The following is a 7,388-nucleotide window of genomic DNA, read 5'->3' as shown; positions in this document are numbered from 1 at the left end:
TATTTCCGACCGAGACGCTCGTTTTACTTCGGAATTGTGGCAAGCTATGCACAAATCCTTTGGCTCACGTTTGGACATGAGCACCGCTTATCACCCGCAAACGGATGGACAGTCTGAACGCACCATCCAAACTCTAGAAGACATGCTTAGGGCGTGTGTGATCGATTTTGGCAAAAACTGGGAGAAGCATCTACCGCTAGTAGAGTTCTCCTACAACAACAGCTACCACACCAGTATTCAGGCAGCACCTTTTGAGGCATTGTACGGTCGTAAATGCCGGTCACCTCTCTGCTGGGCGGAAATCGGTGATAGTCAAATCACGGGCCCAGAGATGGTGGTAGATACAACGGAAAAGATTGCCCAGATCAGACAACGCATGGCGGCAGCTCGTGACCGCCAGAAGAGCTACGCTGATAAGCGTAGGAAACCATTGGAATTCCAGGTCGGTGACCGGGTTCTACTTAAAGTCTCACCCTGGAAGGGTGTGGTTCGCTTTGGTAAACGGGGCAAGCTTAATCCGCGATATATCGGACCATTCGAAATTACTGAGAAAATCGGTAAGGTTGCTTATAGATTGAACCTGCCTGAGGAACTGAGTGCGGTACACAACGTTTTTCACGTATCCAACCTGAAGAAGTGTTTGTCGGATGAAACACTTGTGATTCCTTTTAAGGAACTGACGATTGATGAACAGCTACACTTTACTGAGGAACCGATTGAGATCACGGATCGAGAGATCAAAATCCTCAAACGTAGCCAGATACCTCTTGTACGAGTCCGTTGGAACTCGCGACGTGGCCCAGAGTATACCTGGGAGCGGGAAGACCAGATGAAGCACAAGTATCCCCAGTTGTTCCCAAACGAAAACCCCAGCACTGAAGCTACAAACGAATTTCGGGACGAAATTCCAAACTAACGGGGGGATGATGTGACACCCCGTTGAAACGCTTTCACTTACACTAGCTTGACAGTGGCTGCCTTAACTTTCGGGACGAAAGTTCCTAAAACTTGGGGATAATGTGACACTTCGGACCTTCCCGGGAAACTTTCTTGATGTAACGTTTCGTGTACGTATTTTATTAAATGAAAACGATGAATTATTTGTTATATCGTGTTATGTGTACGTATATATATATAGATATATGTAGGCGGGTATGTATATAAGTGAGAGGAGCTGGAACCTTGAATACACCCGAGACCCGACTCGAGACCGCTTAGTCTCGAGTGAACAGTATTGTTGGGCCGGTTGGGCCTTGTGATCGAGAAAACCCAATCCGGAACCCACACTAGCCCACTCGAAACCCTATATAACCCGAATGGATGACCACCTTTCACACCTTTTACCATTTTGCAAACACTCTCCCTCACTCACTCCTTCTTCTTCACTAAACCCTAAGAATTCTAGCAACCAAGATCACCTCCTCTCATCTCCTTCTCCCTCTCGGATCAACCGGCAACAAGGAACTCGGCCTTCCATCTCGGATCAACGCACACACCCACCCGTTTAGAAGTTCATCCTCACACCTTAAGCCTAGCCGGTTAGTATTCTTTTTGGTTTGAATGATAAAGAATGTTGTTGGTTTGTATATTCATGAATAATGTGTCATTTTAGGATTTTCATGATAAAATGTTGTCTTGATAACTTGTTAGTATGCATTGATGTTGTCCGAGAAATATAAGGGTTTGGTTAGAGGATTTTATGCATAGTTTTTGGGTTTGTATGATGATGAGTGTTATTTGAATGTTGTTTGAATAATGATGATTCATGTTGTGAAGGTGTTAATAAAGATGTGACATTGTATTTGAATGATGAATGTTGATAATAATAATAGTTACCATCCGATTTATGATCATGAAATGGGGCAATATTGTGTTTAATGATGGTGTCATAAGAATCTTGTTCATAATTCTCATATTATAGGTTGTAGTTATGTTTTGGATCGAGGATTGTATGAACCGTATGAATATATGATGAACATGGTATGAATGTTTGAATATGCTATGTTTGATCCGTTTGAAATGAGAATTAGACAAACAAACATGTTTATGCAATATTAGTGGATAGTACATATTTGTTTCATGAAAATGCATTTCTATTGGTTCGTACAAGGTGACAGGTTCTAGAAGGTCTTCATGTGCACGTAATCACGGTTGCGAGTCGCAACCTTTGGTTGCTACTCGAAACCACAGCAGGATTTGTCGAGACCTCCCGGTTGCGAGTCGTAATCAACGCGTATCGAGTCCGGTTGCGAGTCGGAACTGCTGGTTGCGAGTCGTAATCTCTGGTTGCGACTCGTAATCAAAACGTGACGGACCGAGACCTCGGTTGCGAGTCGCAACCTCGGTTGCGAGTCACTCTTGTCTCGACTGGACTGTTTAGGGTTATTGGGCTTTTGACTGTTGGGCTTACTGTTGACTGGACTGCATGTTTGTCACTGCTGATTATATGTTAGGGCTGGCCCAATGACCCAACTGTTTGATTGTTCGCATGTTATACGTGTTTACTTTATGAATTGCCATGCGTGTTCACTATGTGTTTACTAGTACCCGACTTGACCCATACTTGGTAACCATGCTAGGACGTGGTGACCAACGTACTTGACCGGGTAAAATATCTACCGAGCAACCCAAGGTGAGTTCACAACTTAAAAGCATGCGTCCCGGTGGTTTGGGACACGAGACTAAAACAACCCTATCCCCTTGTAAAGGGGATGCCATTTACATTCCTTCCCTAGTTATTGGGAACAAACTTACTTTTCCTTCCCTTGTTATTGGGAAACCTTTTAGTTAATTACTGTTTATACGGAATGCAACCAACGGCACTAAACACAACTCTATCACTCAAGTCCCTACTACATAATACCGATTAGTCGCCGGGGCCAGGCGAACGGGTTATTAGTTGATAGCGCTATTTAGGTCTTACCAGCCTCACACCGTGCCATGGTATGGGATCGGTCGTGAACTAATGTACTCAGGCATCCGTCAATGATGATAGAACATTGACATCGGGGCATCCTGCGGAAACGCAAACGGTTACCTAGTGTTCGGTATTGGAAAAACAGTTTAGTCGCTAACTTTTGGGGTAGCTCCCCATGGCATGTATAAACGGATAAATTAACTGGTGAAACGAGTTTTTGGTAATTAAAACTGGACAACTAGTGAACTCACTCAGCATTATTGTTGACCCCCTTACTGCATGCTTTGCAGGTGGCCAGTGACTGGAGCAGCTGCTTGGGATGTGTAGTGGTCGTCTGCCCGTGTGTTGGGCATTTATCATGCTTACCTTATGAACACTGTTTAAAACTGTTTAATTATGCTTCCGCTACTTTTTACTCTGAACTTAAGACATTGAACTCTAAACTTAACACTTGCTAATCGTATGGTTAGTAAGTATTGCTTTTGTTATCAATTTAATTATTCAGTATAATTGGTGGCTGGATCCTGGTAAGTCACGCCCTCGAAGCGGGTGTTATCCGCAGGTGGATTTTGGGGGTGTGACATAATAAATTGCAAATTTACTCATTTTGATATATTTTATTAATAATAAATTATATAAGGAGTATTTTACCCTTTTTTCTACTAAAACATTAAAAAATATACACACACACACACACATTGAAAACCCGCTTGAGTTAAAGAAACCCTAGAAACCCAATAGTAGCCATTGATTAGAATGAATGGATGGCTAGGATGAGTTTTTGGATCTGTGTTGCTTTTTCTCCCTTTTTCTCATTATTAAATACATATTTTGTACTTAAAGGGTAAATATGGAACAATGTTACACTTGTTTGTTAGAAACAAACAAAAGTTCTGCATGTTGTAAGAGTTAACTAGCTTCATCATCCACACTATCTTTCTCTCTCTCTCTCTCTCTCTCTCTCTCACTTTTTCTCTCTCTCACACTCTTCATCTACACCAAAAAAAATCGCCGGACATTTTCATCCAGAGCAACAATCCACACTAGAAGTCCGACGGATATTGTGTTAAATGGAGAATTTCATCTATGTCGATGCTTTCATCTCCGCCGTCCATCTGACAGGATACTAACTCCATGTCTCCATTGTCGCATTCTACACAGATCTATGACTAACAACAGTATCTAAAAGCACTTGCATCTTGAAAATTTCAAGAATCTTGCTGGAGATTTAGAGTGGTGAGGCGGTGCACGGTGGTGGGTTTGATGGAGTCTTTGAGAAGAAAGGTTCAAGCTTTGAGAAAGATGGGGTTTTGTTTGTTTCTTCTGGTTTCATCAAGCTTCTACCTTTTGGTGAATTGTGATGATGGTGAGTACTGAGTAGTGTCTTATTATTTTTTTTAAACCTAACCCTTTTGTACAACTTTTACTCCATATGGTACAACATCACAAGTCGGTTCTTGAGTTAGGGAAAAGGATTTATTTTGTAATCATGTTTCTTGATTTCAAGCTATTTGTTTACTAAGATTTTCAAGAATTTAGAACCCTTATATAATATTTATTTTGACATGAGTTAATTATTGATTGGGAAAAAAAGTGTTTTTTTTGTTGTAATCATGTTTCTTGATTTTAAACTATTTGTTCACTGATATTTTCAAGAATTTAGAATCCCTTCAACTTGTATTATATATCCAAGTACTGTTTATTTTAGGTTAATTAAAAATTATTTTATCCACTTGAGACATGTGCTTTTGAGTTTATATTTTAACTAATACAATCTTGAATTTTTAGTACTGAAGGAGGGATATTGTTGGTGATTAAAAAGTCATTTAGAGATGTGAACAATGTGTTCTATGACTGGACTGATTCACCTTCCTCAGACTATTGATCGTTTAATATTAACTATATGTTACATTAACACATTAACTAATGATATGGAAAAGTGTTTTATTAAACAAAAACATATTTTATCGTGTAAACATTGACATGATACTAGATTAACCGTATGTTACATTAACATATTACTCAAGATGTGAAAAAGTGTTACATCAACAAAACATAATTTATCGTGTAACAATGTTTGAGTAAAAAGTTATCGCTTATTACATGAATATTGTTAGAAAGGGTTTGTGTAACAAAAAAAAAATACGTAGCATGTTAAAAATGTAAAGCAGCAACTTGTTACATTATTATTGTTAAAAAGATGTATGTAACAACGTGTTAAGCAAATGGGTGTAACCATTGATAATTACTTAAAAAAAGTTGAATCTAGAGGTTTGTATCCTAGTACAGTGGGTCCCACTAGTACAAATATCTCTTTTTTAGGCTATACTATGAGACATAAAAACCACTATATATAAGAGGGTAAAGTCAACACCTACTTCTATAACATGATACATAACACATCTCAACTACATCAAAACATATATAATTTGAAATTAAAAAAAATCTTTCTAGGTGGGCCTTATATACCTTCAAAACCCCTGTGCATGTCTGAAAAAATACTACATCTAATGTCTCAGAACTCTCATTTAGTGTATGGTGACATCTATCAAGAAAGAGTAGGCGTCTACAGTAACACTTCATCATTATCTCTACAAAACCCTACAACCTATTAAAGCATGTTTTAAAAAAGAACTATAAATTAATAATAGAAATGACCAATTACAATTATTGGATTAGTTTTAAATAGAGAGAACCAATTATAACCATTAGATTAATTTAAAAGTCAAACACATGTGGTGTAAGAGGTTTGTAGGATGTGATGTAAAGTACAATAGGCTCATTACATTATCACATGGATTGTCAGAGACATCAAAAAATTACTTTTGCAAATATAAACAAGAGAAAAATGCTCGGATAGTCCTTGTGGTTTGCCCATTTTTCACCTTTAGTCCCTAACTTTCTGAAATTACACCTATAGTCCCCAACTTTTTGAATTTTATTCCCGGAAAGTCCCTGGCATGAATGGGGTTAGTTTTTGGTGTTTGGTGCGTGTGAAATGACAAAAATACCCTTACTGTCAAATTAATAACTAAAAAGTTAAAGAAATATAATTAATGTTACAATTTATGTGGGACCCATCACCCTACCCTCTTCATCTTCCCAACTCCTCACAACCACCCCCACCCCCCCCCCCCCCCACTTCACTGTAACCACCACTCGCCACAACCACCGCCGCAACTGCACCACATGTATTGGGAACTTGGGAGATCTTGATGAGTCGATTGCTGCTGCAATTACCAACAACGGTTTAAATGAATTATTTAAACCCCTCAAACTGTTGGTGTTACTGTAAGTTTTTCTTCAGCATTTGGTGGTGTCTTTTGCAGATATCATTACTGCAGTTGTGCTTTCTGGAAACCGAAACTTTGAAGGATGTGTTCTTCCATTAACAAGAGCTAATTATCTTGCTTCACCTCCCTTGGTTGTGGCTTATGTACTTGCTGGCACTTATTTTGAAATTTCGAATGCTCAAATACAGAAAGTTAATATCAGTAAATTACGGTTATACCCTTGTATTTTAGGTTGACATTGACTTTGAGAAGGAGCCGATTGGGACTACAAAAGAAGGAAAGAGCGTTAATTTTAGGGTTACGGTGAAGTGTGTGTGTGGGGGGGGGGGGTTTAGATGGTGGTGGTGGTTGAAGGTGGAGACGGTGGTGGTGTGTGGAGTGGGGAAGATGAAGTGGGTAGGGTGGGTGGTGGGTTCCACATAAATTGTAAAATACTAATTTTATTTCTTTTAAATTTTTAGTTATTAATTTGACTGTAAGGGTATTTTTGTCATTTCACACGCACCTAACACCAAAAACTAACCCCTATCCACGCTAGGGACTATCCGGGAACGAAATTCAAAAATTTGGGGACTATAGGTGTAATTTTAGAAAGTTATGGACTAAAGATGAAAAATGGGCAAACCACAGGGACTATCCGAGCATTTTTCTCTATAAACAACATAATGGTTACTATTTTGTATCAACCATTAAAATAAATCCATGCGCTATGTATGACTTAAATTTTAATTAAAAAGACTTTTGTGACAATTGGTTACATAAACTGTATGATGGATTATTAATGTGTGATATAGAAGAAATGTTACTTGTAACCTACCCCCTATATTATCATCAGATTGTTTCACCTCTCTAAAGGTAATAAATAACTTATGTCAGAGAAAAAAGTACAAAAATGTCAACTTGTGTTCTGATGGTGACCTCTTTTGAGAAATAAAATAATGTAGTCCACAAAAAGATTATTAGTGAGTGAGTGGGTCAGACTTCTTAAAGCCATGTGCTTTAATTTCTTTTTTTTTTTTTGCAAAAAAAATGTGATACACTAAAAAATATAAACTTTCGCATATAGTTGCAACATTGGCTAGTTTTTTTTTTTTTTTTTTTTTTTGTTAGAAAAAATTGACCAATCATCTTGTTTTACCTTCTATGTACCATTTCAAAATAGGCAAAAAAAAAAATGT

The sequence above is a fragment of the Helianthus annuus genome, chromosome 3, assembly GCF_002127325.2.
Source record: "Helianthus annuus cultivar XRQ/B chromosome 3, HanXRQr2.0-SUNRISE, whole genome shotgun sequence".
Taxonomy (NCBI): Eukaryota; Viridiplantae; Streptophyta; class Magnoliopsida; order Asterales; family Asteraceae; genus Helianthus; species Helianthus annuus.
The sequence above is the reverse complement of the archived record's forward strand: the minus strand, read 5'-3'. Positions refer to the sequence as shown.